Below are 12,506 nucleotides of genomic sequence, written 5' to 3' on the forward strand. Positions count from 1 at the left end.
GCAGTACATGGGAATGAGTGTGTTGGAGAGGGGTAGTTTGACTCCTGTCCCATTTGCTTAACATTTTATCAGCATGCCTTCCATGCCATTGATTATGGTGGGCACCCCCCTAGCTTATATGCTTTTTGAGTATTTGCAGATTGCTTTCATTTGTATGCCTAAGTCTAGCCATTTTAAAGTTGACCAACTCATTTGAGGAGCAGAGGCCAATCCTGGCTCTCAGGCCACTGCTGGATTTGTTGCAAAGGTTTTCCTGAAAGAGATTGTTACCCGTTTTGGTCCTCTAGCCTATGATGATTCTGAGAGGGTAACCCATTTTACCCATTTAATACTATCCCAGATTTACTCTTGCTTAGGCATAGTCCAAAAATTTCATACACCTTACCACTCTGAAAGTTCAGGTCAAGATGAGTATATGAACAAGAAGTTTAAAAAACATGATTGGCAAAATCTGTGCTAAAACTCACCTAAAGTGACCTTATGTACTTCTTCTGGCTTTGTTCTATCTGCACAGCAGACTTAGAGAGAAAACACATATATCCTCTTCTGAAATGCTTCTTAGGCACTGTACCCACTCCAAGAAAGACCTTTTCCCTCAGTATACACAACTCTATTAGGAAGAGATACTTCTGATACTTCTTATATAAAGGAAACACAAACCAGGCTATAAGAACTCTACAACAAAGAAGCAGCAGTACAGACTAGACTATTAGATTTCTCACACCATAACTTTCACCTTGGAGATAAGGTCTATTCTATATCAAGAATTTCCAACAGACCAATGGGACGCAGCTAGCTGGACAAAAAAGACATCTTTTATACCTTCATGATTTGTTATTTACTGAAACCCTTAAATAGAGATCCTTGGAACATCAAACCTTCCATAGATAAAAGAGAAGGAATTGAGAGGAACAAATTTACTTCATTTTATAGCATCACGAATATTTTGTGCAGCTGTTGGAGTTGTCTTGTTTTCCTAATTTATGTTCAGCTTTTTTGTAAGTTTCATAAGTTCAGGAAAATCACTTGTTATTTTGCCACTAAATATTTTGCAGGATATAGGTGGATGCAACCAATCAGAATCCCCAAATTCTGGAAAGTCCTAAATCAAAAAATAGTCTTCATACTTAACTGTAAAATTTACTATAAAAACTCCTGAAAATCTCTCTTCAGGTACCTTATGCCTATGAAGGGGCCATGGACCTGATTACATGCCTAGTTATTAAATCACATAGCTTGGATTTTGTTTCCTCAATTATTATAAAACACCAAATGACATATCCCTAATGATTAGCACAGTACCTGGCACATAGTAGGCACTTACTAATTACTTATTGTTCAATGTTTATTAATTTGTTGACTGAATATTGACTGAGCTCTGAAAATTGGGAGTCAGAGAACAGAGAAGATCAAAATTTTGGAAAATTAGGTAAAATATTTTATGAAGAGAGAAACAATTTTCAGGTCTCATAGCACCAAGAGAGGTGGGATCCTTTGCCACATATAGATGTTTACCACCGCTATAAGTTTGAAGCCATTCTCCCCAAAGACACGATTTGTATTCATGGGACAGCATGTCACAGGTTTATGAGAAGGATGTTTTGTAACTACTATTATTTGAGTAAATATCTTTAGAAACAGCTAATTGAGTCTACTAGATAATTCTTAATGGTGTGAAAGGGAATTCTTTATTCTCTTTGTCTATTTTGAATTAATCAACCAAAAACTTAAACACCCCTACTTAACACTAAGCAAGGGGGTTCACTAGTTACTTACTTGGAGAACTCTACCCTTTTAACTCAATCAGTCAGAAATTTGTGAATCCTTGGATAAGAGTTTACACACTCAAAGGATGAGAGGTGGATCCCATAGACACTACCCCCCCCCCCCCCCCCGTGCAGTACAAGGCAATTTGGAAGCTGTGATTGGCTCCTGTGAAGTGGAGGAAGGGACAGGAAGTGATGTGGGAAAAGGACTATAAAAAGTCCTGAAATTCCTATCTAGAGGTCTTCAGCTTGAATCTTTGGCTTGGAGCTTCAGCTGGTGACTTGCCTCTTAGAGGTAGTTTTGGACTACGACCTCGGCTTCGAATTGAGACCTTGGCTCTTGGTCTGCTTCTCTGGATCTTCTCCTTAGGACTTCATCTTGGGTGAGTGAGTAGCTGACCTTCCCTTCCTGGCTTCTAGAGAGATTAGTACTAGAGAGGCCTCCTTATCTTGGAGGAGGCTGAGTTGGTGGAACCTTTGTATAAGACGTCACCGTGTCCTCTAGCTAAGAGTTAACGAGCCCTGCTGAGGCTGAACTGGACACCAGAGCAGCATTTAGTGTGATAGGCTATACATTTTCTCTACCTTCTTCTTACATTTCTCTTCTTTCACTCTTTCCACTTCTTTGTAAATAAAAGCTACTAAAAGTCATTTTGACTTGTGCTATAATATTTTTAATTAGCATCCACAATATTACTTTAGAATTCTCATATTTTAGTCAAACCCCTAAATTTATCTCCTTACAATGAGAAAGATACCTGTAGGACCCTAAGGCATGGTGTTACAGTCACTAACCTCTCACAACATTACCCCTACAACTGGAGGTACCTGTCCTCCTGGGCACCTAACCTGAAAATCTTAGTAGGAGGGTTTTGGAATAATCTAGCATTGGTGCTACATTTGGAAATATCTGATAGACACCTCCACCTGAAGTTGGACATGCCCACTGGAACTCTGATTCAAGGAGACAGGCAATGCCTGCAACTGTGGCTTTCTCCAAAGTTACTGGTTGATTGGAAATCAGGAGTGCAAACTCACTGAAGCAACCACTTTGCTCTCTGGTCTATAAAAGTGAACTGTGAAACCAGCTTTGTCTCTTTTTTTTGCTTAAACTTAGACTTGTGTGCAGCAGAGCAAACCTGCATTTTGGAGTGGGAGACCTATCCCTAAATACTGTTTTCTTATCGCCAGGAGCAGTAAAGGAGAGATTTGTGATCAAAGTACAAGGCAAGCTTAATGTGCTTCCCCAGAAGAAAAGCTGAGAGTGGACTCTTCTGACTTAATTTGTTGTTTTTTAGTCATGTCTGACTCTTCATGACCCCATTTAGGGTTCGTTTGTTTTTTTTTTTTTAGCAGGATTGACTTGCCAGTTGGAGCAGTTTGCCATTTCCTTATGCAGCTCATTTTATAGATGAGAAAACTGAGGCAAACGAGGTTAAGTGATTTGCCTAGGATCTAGTAAGTAAGTGTCTGAGGCCATAATTGAACTCAGGAAGATGAGTCTTCTCTACTCTTAGACCTGCAACTCTACCCACTACACTACCTAGTGGCCTCCAACTCAATAAATGATAACAATTGGGGCTCCAACACTGGCCATTCTGACCCATACTGAGTAAAGGCCATGTAAGGTTATATTTCATCTCTTCCCCCTGATTCTCTAGTACCCTAAAGGGGTTGAAGGTTCTAGGTTCTCTGCTCTAGGCCTCACTGATATTGTTCCCCTAGCAGTAGGGGGTGGTACCCTGTATCTCAGTTCCATTTAGCCACTAACAGATTAGCTTTTACATAGAAAATATTTACTTCAACGCATTTACTTAAAATATTCAAAAATATTCACATTTACAAAAATATTCACAAAAAAATGAATTCTATCAAACATTCAAAGAACAACTAATCCCAATACTATACAAATTATTTGACATAATAAACAAAGAAGGAGTCCTACAAAATTCTTTTTATGACACTAATATGGTACTGATTCCAAAGCCAGGCAGACCAAAAGCAGAGAAAGAAAACTACAGACCAATCTCCCTAATGAACAAAGATGCAAAAATCTTAAATAGAATACTAGCAAAAAGACTCCAGCAAGTGATTATGAGGGTTATCTATCATGATTAGGTGGGATTTATACCAAGAATGCAAGAATGGTTCATCTTGCATTCCTCATAATTGACCATATCAACAAGCTAACAAACAAAAATCATATGATTATCTCAATAGATGCTGAAAAAGACTTTGACAAAATACAACACCCATTCCTACTGAAAACACTAGAAAGTATAGGAATAAAAGGACCCTTCCTAAAAATAATAAACAGTATATATCTAAAACCATCAATAAGCATCATACACAATGGGGATAAATTAGAAGCCTTCCCAATAAGATCAGGCGTGAAACAAGGATGCCCATTATCACCTCTATTATTTAACATTGTACTAGAAATACTAGCAGTAGCAATTAGAGAATAAAAAGAAACTGAAGGTATTAAAATAGGCAATGAGTAGACTAAGCTATCACTCTTTGCAGATGATATGATGGTGTACTTAAAAAAATCCTAGAGAATCAACTAAAAAGCTAGTAGAAATAATCAACAACTTTAGCAGAGTTGCAGGATACAAAATAAATGCACATAAATCATCAGCATTTCTACATATTTCCAACACATCACAGCAGCAAGAGTTAGAAAGAGAAACACCATTTAAAATCACCCTAGACAATATAAAATACTTAGGAATCTATCTACCAAAACAAACACAGGAATTATATGAACACAACTACAAAACCCTTTCCAAACAATTAAAACTATATCTAAACAATTGGAAAAACATTGCTTGCTCATGGGTAGGATGAGTTAACATAATAAAAATGACCATTCTACCCAAATTAATTTACTTATTTAGTGCCATACCTATCAAACTACCAAGAAACTTTTTACTGAATTAGAAAAAACTATAACAAAATTCATTTGGAAGAACAAAAGACCAAGAATATCAAAGGAAATAATGAAAAAAAAAAACGTGAAGGAAGGTGGCCTAGCAGTACCAGATATTAAACTATACTATAAAGCAGTGGTCATCAAAACAATATGGTACTGGCTAAGAGACAGAAGGGAGGATCAGTGGAATAGACTTGAGGTAAGTGTTGTCAGCAAGACAGTCTATGATAAACCCAAAGAGCCCAACTTATGGGACAAAAATCCACTATTTGACAAAAACTCCTGGGAAAATTGGAAAACAATATGGAAGAGATTAGGTTTAAATCAATATCTTACACCCTACACCAAGATAAATTCAGAATGGGTGAATGACTTGAATATAAAGAAGGAAACTATAAGAAAATTAGGTGAACACAGAATAGTATACTTGTCAGATCTCTGGGAAAGGAAAGATTTTAAAACCAAGCAAGAGTTAGAAAAAATTACAAAATGTAAAATAAATAATTTCAATTACATTAAATTAAAAAGGTTTTGTACAAACAAAAACAATGCAACCAAAATCAGAAGGGAAACAACAAATTGGGGAAAATATCTTTATAACAAAAAACTTTGACAAAGGTCTAATTACTTAAATATACAAGGAGCTAAATCAATTGTACAAAAAAAATCAAGCCATTGTCCAATTGATAAATGGGCAAGGGACATGAATAGGCAATTTTCAGATAAAGAAATCAAAACTATCAATAAACATGTGAAAAAGTGTTCTAAATCTCTAATAATTAGAGAAATGCAAATCAAAACAACTCTGAGGTATCACCTCACACCTAGCAGATTAGCTAAAATGACAGCAGGGGAGAGTAATGAATGTTGGAGGGGATGTGGCAAAATTGGGACATTAATGCATTGCTGGTGGAGTTGTGAATTGATCCAACCATTCTGGATGGCAATTTGGAACTATGCCCAAAGAGCACTAAAAGATTGCCTGCCCTTTGATCCAGCCATACCATTGCTGGATTTGTACCCCAAAGAGATCATAGGGAAAAAGGTATGTACAAAAATATTTATAGCCGTGCTCTTTGTGGTGGCAAAAAACTGGAAAGTGAGGGTATGCCCTACAATTGGGAATGGCTGAACAAATTGTGGTATATGCTGGTGATGGAATACTATTGTGCTCAAAGGAATAATAAACTGGAGGAATTCCATGTGAACTGGAAAGACCTCCAGGAATTGATGCAGAGTCAAAGGAGCAGAGCCTGAAGAACATTGTACACAGAGATCGATACACTGTGGTAAAAATCAAATGTAATGGACTTCTGTACTAACAGTAATGCAATGATCCAGGACAACTCTGAGGGATTTATGGAAAAGAACGCTACCCACATTCAGAGGAAGAACTACAGGAGTGGAAACAAAGAAGAAAAACAACTGCTTGAACACATGGGTTGATGTGGACATGACTTGGGATGTAGACTCTTAATGACCACCCTAGTACAACTATCAATAATATGGAAATAATTCTTGATTGATGACACATGAAGAAACCAGTGGAAATGCGTGTTGGCTACGAGGTGGGGGGGTGGCATTGGGGGGGAGAGAGTAAGAACATGAATCATATAATCATGGAAAAATTTTTTTTCTAAAAACAAAATTAAAAAAAAAAAAGAAAAAAAATATTCACAAATATACAAATTTATTCTCCCAACATGTGGGAGACATAATCTTCCTCCCCATCTCCTCACTTGTACCAACTCAGTCTCTGGAAAGGGGTCAATTGGTTAAATTCATGGCTTAGTTTATTTCCTAAAGTCCCAGTTCCAAGTCCAACCACCACCCTTATTCCACCTTCAACCCACCCCCTTGACTCAAGTCTCAGGCACCTTGGCTTCATAGGACTTCTATCCCAGGTTAAATGGCCAGATCCTCCCACCTATAATCTCTGCTCCAAAGACGCCATGGCTCCAGTTCCTTGCTCCATGAGGATCACCTCTGGCATCTGAAACTGAGTGGGACAATCAACACAAAACAGAAACAAACACTGCTCCTGGACAATCAGAACCCATTTCTTGGATTTAGAGAAAAAGAAGGGACAAGAGAAGGCACTCTCATCTCTCTCACCGGTTCAGTTCATGGCACCCACACTGTGGGCGAATATCCACCTAGAAAGCATACTCAGGAAGAAAGAATGACCAAGAAAGGGCACACAAAAAAGTGACTGAGAACAGCAGAGAGAGTTACAGAAAAGAAAACCCGTTTGTCACCAGAGCCCTTCATGTTAGGACTGGGCATATCCAGACAAGCTCACATTCAAAGAAATGTCTTTAGAAGCATATGCCAATGGGCAGTGGATAGAGCATGAGGCCTAGAGACCAGAGGACCTGGATTCAAATATGGCCTCAGACATTTTCTGGCTGTATCACTCTGGGAAAATCATTTAAACCTCAATTGCCCCTGGCCCTTCCTGCTCTTCTGCCTTGGAATAAATATTTAGTATGGATCCTAAAAGAAGTAAGGGTTATTTAAAAAAATAATAAAAAGGATAATTTGCATAATTTCTGTGTAACTTCTTGCTTAAGAGGGAAAAAAAATCAGTGAAGCACTTAGATGATAAAGGTCTAATGGGAAGGGATTGTTTGTTCAGCAGCCCCCAAGGTATGTTTACCTTCTGAAGGGAATTGATGGACCATTTCTGTGCTTTACTTGTTTTCTGTCTCTTTTTGGCATCCCAGAAGTCCTTTGTATCTCTATATGCTTTTTGTGGGGAAGAATAAAACTTACATTGGACTTGGGGGACATCTTTTATTGGTGTTTGGAGAGTACCTAAATATCCACACAGGAACTATATCCTGAACAGATTAGAAGATTTTCCTGGAGCAACTCTAGATGGGGGACAATGAGTTTAAGAAAGAGATAATGAATATTTCAGAGTCAAGACTCCAAGACTGAGCCTACTCTAATGATCCAAGTCTTTTGGGGGATCTTAGGTCGTGAGTTAATTTGTTTCCAATCATTGTGATAATGTCAGCTGACCCACTTTCTCCAAGCTTCTACAAGGCACTTTTGGCACCTGACCCATGAAGCAAAGCAATGTCTAATAGCATTCTCTTAACTAGTTTATTTGTCAGTTGAGTATAGAGGAAAGAGCCTCCGGATGAGAGTCAAGAGACCTGGGATCTAGTCTACTTCTAGAATGACTCTTTGGGCAAATCACTTCTCTTTGGGACTCCTCCTAGTCTTTTCATCTGTAAAATGAAGAAATGAGACTTGATGACCTCTAAGATACTTTATACCTATAGGGTCAAATTCAAATAGAAATGGGTCCCCCCCCCTGCCTATTGATTTAGAAAACCACAAATCAATATTACCTCTGTATTTTTATTTATTTTGTTATTTTGTTTATTTATTTTGTCCCAGGGACATCTTGATCTTGTTTTGGCTGTGTTGGGGAGTTCTGTGGACCACTTATGGCCCAACAGTTGGATGTTTGACACCTATACCTATACCTTCTATGTTCTAAAGCCCCTTCTAGGAACTTGGGCATTTTATGGTTCTATGATTCTAAGGGTCAAAGTGCTTAAGACACAACAAAGCTATTTATATTTCCAGGCACAAAAATGTAATCATTCTTTTATAATATTCAGGGCCAAGAGACTAAAAGTCCACAAGGTGGCAATGCTTCCTTGTGGAAGAAGACAAGGTAGATTTGCATTATCAGAAGAAAAAAAAGAATATAATCACGACTGATAATGGGAACCAAGTTGATAAGGAGATTAAAGTACCGGAGGCAACTTTGATGTAAGGAAAAAAGCCATAGACCAGGAATTCGGAGACCTGAGTTTTAATCTCAGTTCTGTCACTAACTTCTTTTTTTTTTAAACCCCTACCTTCTGTCTTAGAATCAATACTGGATATTGGTTCTAAGGCAGAAGAGTGGTAAGGGCTAGGTAATGGGGGTTAAAGGACTTGCCCAGGGTTACACAGATAGGAAGTGTCTGGGGCCATATTTGAACCCAGGATCTCCCATCTCTGGGCTGACTCTCAATCCACTGAGCTACCCAGCTGCCCCCCTGTCACTAACTTCTAATTGGCTTAAGAAACTTTCCTTTTACGAGCTTCAATGTTCCCATCTACAAAATAAGGTAAAGAAAGAAGTTGGACTAGATGTCCTCTAAGGCTCTTTCTGGATCTGATCTAAGATTCTAAGTTATTGTTAAAGGTGAAAAAAAAGGAAGAAAGAAAATGTAACATTCAAGTCAATAGTTCTTAATATCTGATGGCCATCTCAAGTAATCACTGAAAGCCAAAGATAAATAAAGCATAGTATTTATTCTGAATAAATTTATATTCTGATAGCAGAAATATAATATTTATACAAGTAATAATGTTATAAAATAGGACACATTAATTGTATAAAGGAGGCACAAGAAAAGTGCTAACCAAAATCTGATAAAAAGAGAGATTTCTAAATTGGAGAGACCAAGGAAGGCTTCCTAGAGGAAAAGCATTTGAGCTGGCTCTTAAAGAATGGGTGGAATTTCAGCAAAATGAAAGTGGGAGATTGTAGGAAGATGAAAGGCTCTAGAGGAACTCTGTTTCCCACAAATGTTCTTGAGGAACATCAAAATTCCCCCAATAGAACCAAAAATAAGCTAAATCACTTGTAGGCTCTAGCCCGGGGATCCACAGGGGAAAAAAAAAAAATCTGGAATCCTTAGGAGACCCTGAGATAGACAAGCCAGGACAGATGAAAAATAGATCTCAGGGCAAGGAGGTATTGGATGGTTTAAAGTCTGCTAAGGCCCTTCACCAAGCCCAGAAGTGGGGAGAAACATCCTAAACAAAGTCTAATTCGTGTATCCCAGAAGTACTTGGTAGCAGGGCTAGCAGGCCCTGGGGAAACTCCGAGAATCTGGTCAGGCACTAGGAGCCCCAGGCCAGACACATGCGAAAGATCCTGGGCAAAAGTCAACCTAAGGCTTTGTGAAAGCCTGGGCAGGAAGAGCCCCCGAGCCTAGCAGCAGTGGGGAAGAACTTCAGGCAGAGTCTATGAAGAGTTCCATTTCCACCCCAAGAAAATCAGTGAGTACAAGAGAAGGTACAGCCAGTACTTGGAAGCCATAACCAGAGTGGCAGAGTTATGGAGGGGAAGCCATGTCTCAGTGAGTACAGAAAGATGGAAGGAGAAATGGAGGGATATAAAATGAAAGAAAGTTCATTAATTAGAGAGCAGAGGTCCCCAAGGGCATGGGGAGAGGGCAGGAAGATTTGGAATGGGACAGTAGTGGTATAGGTTTGAAGTGGATGGGAATGAAGGAAAAGACAGCTGAGTTTGGGGAAGGAGGGTTGTTCTTCAGGAATCCAAGGTTCAACATCACAAGGATGGAGAAAGAGATGGGGTGTTACTACCAATATAATTATATGATTTTAGGTGTTTAAAAAAACAAACTTCTTCAGGCCAAAGATAGGAAGTCCTGGGTTCGATCTGACCTCAGACATTTCCTAGCTGTGTGACTCTGGACAAGTCACTTAACCCCCATTGCCTAGCCCAATGATTGGCAACCTTTTAAGCTTGGTGTGTCAAAATTCACCAAAAAACTGAGCATAACTTGGGTGGTGTCTTTTCAAGAAAAAAAAACACCATAATTTCACGATATTTATAGTTTAAATAACAAAAATGTATAATTGTAATATATAACTGTATTTAATAAACCAAAATAGGTCAATTAATATAGGTAGAATCATCATCCATAGTGCACAGAATGTCTACACTACACAACAGCAAATGTTTCATCCTCAGCATGTGGCCCCAGACTTCTCTGTGCATGTGGCTGCGAGTCATTGAAAATGGCTAGGTTTGCCATCACCAGCCTAGCCCTTATTGCTCTTCTGCCTTGGAACCAATACACACTGTTGATTCTAAGCTGGAAGGAAAGGGATTGAAAAAAAATTTTTTTTTTCCTTATATTTTGAATTCTGAGCTGTCTTCCTCCCTCCCTTCCAACTCCACACTAGAAAAACAGCATCTGACATAAATATGTTTATGTGGAATTTAACAATACATACTTCCATATCTCAGCTCTTTCTCTACATGTGGATAGCAGCTCCCTAAAAAAAACGTCCTTTGTAGTTGATTTGAATATTCATATCATTCCACATTAGCTTGGCCATTCACAGTGACTCTGAACAATATTGCTCTTAGCATAGATAACATTCTCTTGATTCTGCTCACTTCATTCTGCATTATTTCATGCAGGCTTTATATATTTTTCTAAAATCAACCTATTCATCATTTCTTTTTAAACCTTTAACTTCTGATTTAGAATACTAAACATGGACTCTAATGCAGAAAAGAGGTAAGGGCAAATGAGGTAAAGAGAATGGTCCAGGGTCACACAGCTAGGAAGTATCTGAGGTCATATTTGGACCCAGGTTCTTCTGACTCCAGACCTGGCACTCTATCCACTGTGCTACCTAGTTGCTCTCCTGCTTATCATTTCTTACACCATAGTAGTATTCTATCAATCATATACCACAACTTATTCAGCCATTTCCCAATTGATGGGCATCCCCTTCAATTTCCAGTTCTTTGCCACCAGTAAAAGAGGTGCCACAAATATTTTCAAATGTATAAATTTTTTTTCCTGATCACAGGATAACAACAATTCTATTTAATAAAAGACCATTTAAAAAGGAATAAAATTAATTAAAGCTGAAATAACTTAATCCTAAAGATTTGGTTGAAAATTTTAGAAACAATAGATAACTTCAGTAAGGATAATGACAATAAGGAAATGTACCAAAAATTTTAGGATGCAGACAAAGCAATTTTTAGAGGAAATTTTGTATTTCTAAGCAGTTTCATTAGTAAAAGTAAAAAAAAAAGAATAGCTCTATGAATTAGGCACGAAACCTAAAAACACTGTAGAAAATCCTCAATTTAAGAAAATGTAATTTAACAACAAAATAGAAATTCTGATGATCAAGACAAATGAACAGAACTGAAAACAAAACACTCAATTGAATTAATAAAATAAAATTGGGAGATGCTTTTTTGAAGTTATGCTAGCTAATTTGATTTTTAAAAATAAAAGATAAAATTATCAGTCTCAAAAATGAAATAAAATTGACAACAAATGAAAAATAAACAAAAAATATAAAAAAGAATATTTCATCCAGCTCTATTGCTAGCAAAACTCACAAATAATATAGATGAATATTTTCAAAAATACAAAATGCCAAATCTGGCCTCAGACACATCCTAGCTATGTGACCCAGGACAAGTCACTTAACCCCTATTACCTAGCCCTTACCACTCTTCTGTATTGAAACTGATATTCAGTATCAATTCTAAGACAGAAGATTATGGGTGTATATAGGATAGATAGAAACACACACACAGATTAAGTAATAGAGAATTTAAATAATTCAGTCTCAGAAGAAATTGAACAAGTCATAAATGGTCTTCCAAGGGGCTGGGGGAGTGGGGGGAGTCAAGGGGAAGGCCCTGGCCCAATTAAATATATAAGTGAGGAGCATCTGTGTGGTTCAGTGGATTGAGGGCAAGGCCTAGAAACAGGAGGTCCTGGGTTCAAATGTGGCCTTGGACACTTTCTAGCTGTGTGACCCTGGGCAAGTCACTTAACCCCCATTGCCTAGCCCTTACTGCTCTTCTGCCTTGAAACCAAGACAGAGTATCGATTCTAAAATGGAAAGTAAGGGTTTGAGAAAGAAGGAAAGAAAGAAGGAAAGAAAGAAAGAAAGAAAGAAAGAAAGAAAGAAAGAAAGAAAGAAAGAAAGAAAGAAAGAAA

This window comes from Gracilinanus agilis, chromosome 1, assembly GCF_016433145.1.
Source record: "Gracilinanus agilis isolate LMUSP501 chromosome 1, AgileGrace, whole genome shotgun sequence".
NCBI lineage: Eukaryota > Metazoa > Chordata > Mammalia > Didelphimorphia > Didelphidae > Gracilinanus > Gracilinanus agilis.